The sequence below is a fragment of the Macrotis lagotis genome, chromosome 7 (assembly GCF_037893015.1).
Source record: "Macrotis lagotis isolate mMagLag1 chromosome 7, bilby.v1.9.chrom.fasta, whole genome shotgun sequence".
NCBI classification, from domain to species: domain Eukaryota; kingdom Metazoa; phylum Chordata; class Mammalia; order Peramelemorphia; family Peramelidae; genus Macrotis; species Macrotis lagotis.
In genome coordinates this window covers 154,170,824-154,172,346 of record NC_133664.1, presented here as the reverse complement: position 1 = coordinate 154,172,346, position 1,523 = coordinate 154,170,824, and the positions used below count along the sequence as shown (strand labels likewise).

The 1,523-nt window shown below is 36.9% G+C and overlaps 1 non-coding gene across 1 annotated transcript; it reads left to right on the top strand.

Annotated features, from left to right (window-relative positions):
• Positions 1-236: 236 nt before the first annotated feature.
• Positions 237-340, top strand: LOC141494582 (U6 spliceosomal RNA). The gene has a single exon (XR_012470488.1). It is a non-coding gene; the product is annotated as a U6 spliceosomal RNA (small nuclear RNA).
• The last annotated feature ends 1,183 nt before the right edge of the window (positions 341-1,523 follow it).

Sequence of the window (1,523 nt, the reverse complement as noted above, 5' to 3'; positions counted from 1 at the left end):
TGACTATGAGTCATGAAATACTATGGTCTTCCAACAATTAAAGTTAAGGATAGCCCAAAGAACAAAGGAGAGATACACAGTTTGTGGACAAGATATAAGTGGTAACACATTACCAATGAGCAATTATCCAGTAGAAACTGTGTAACAAATGTCATTTACAAAATGTATCATTGGATGCATGGCAAAACCAAAGGAAAACTGAAAGACAGTATACAATGTCACAAAAGTGCAAAGAAGTGCTTGTTTCAGCAGCTCATATGCTAAAATTGAAATAATAAAGAGATTAGTATGGTTCGTGGTCAAGGTTGACATACAAATTCATGAAGCAATCTTTGATTTTGCTTGTTTTGCAGGGAGTAGGAAGAATATTTGTAGCAAGTAAAGACATTTATTTTGGGGGGAGGGAAGTCTTGACAAAGAAGTTGGATAATAATAGTGAGGACAAAAAATGAAGAAAGGCACGTAAATGAAACATAAAAATACAGTAATAGAGCAGAAGAGGCATAGAAAAGAAGGCAGTGTTGATCATGCTCTAATATATACTTTTGAAAAACTTTTATACTTTTAAAAAACAGTATATAAAAGAAGTGAGGTAAGGCTATCATTTGCAAACCTTTTTCCTACTTTTCTTTGTAATCAGAAACATTCATGTTTGTTATCTATCAAATTTAGTAAAAAAAAACAAATCATATATTTTAAAGGAATTATGAGGAAAATCACCATTATATTGGGACAATCGTTATAGAAAGATGTAAAATAGGATAGGCAGTCATGGACAGGCTGCCATCCTTGGTAGCACATCACAAAGCTATTGAAGGATAATCAAGGATTGCAGGATGAAGATTTAGAGTATGAAGAGTCATTGGAGTCACTTACTTCAATCTACTCTTTTTTTAAAGTGGATGAAACTGAGGCCCATAAAGGTCAAGCACACGGAATCAATGAATCCTCAACCACAATCCCAGAAGACTAATCATTAAATATGCTCCTCTCTTTTTTTATTTAATATAAATAATTTTTATACATTAATAAAATATTCTTGTTTAAGAGTAAACAAAATACCCCCTCCCCAAAAAATATACTCACTTGAGTGATAAAGGGGAGAGAAAAAATTAAAATTAAAATAACAATAATAATAATAATAATAGGTATGGCCAGGTGGTGCACTGGATGGAGCACCAGCCCTGGAGCCAGGAGCACCCAAGCCCACATCCAGCCCCATACGCCCAACAATCACCCAACTGTGTGACATGCAAGCCACACCAACCCCACTGCCCTGCAAAAAACAAAAGGAAAAAAGACCCAAAATAAAATAAAATAGTAATAATAGTAGGGGAGGCTGGGTGGCAGACAGAGCACTGGCCCTTGAGCCAGGAGCACCTGGGTCCAAATCCAGCCTCAGAAACCCAAAGGTCAACCTGCTATGGGGCTCCAGGCAGGCCACCCAGCCCCATTTGCCCTGCACCCCCCCCCCAAATAATAATAATAATAAATGTGCTTCAGTCTGTGTTCCAACACCAACA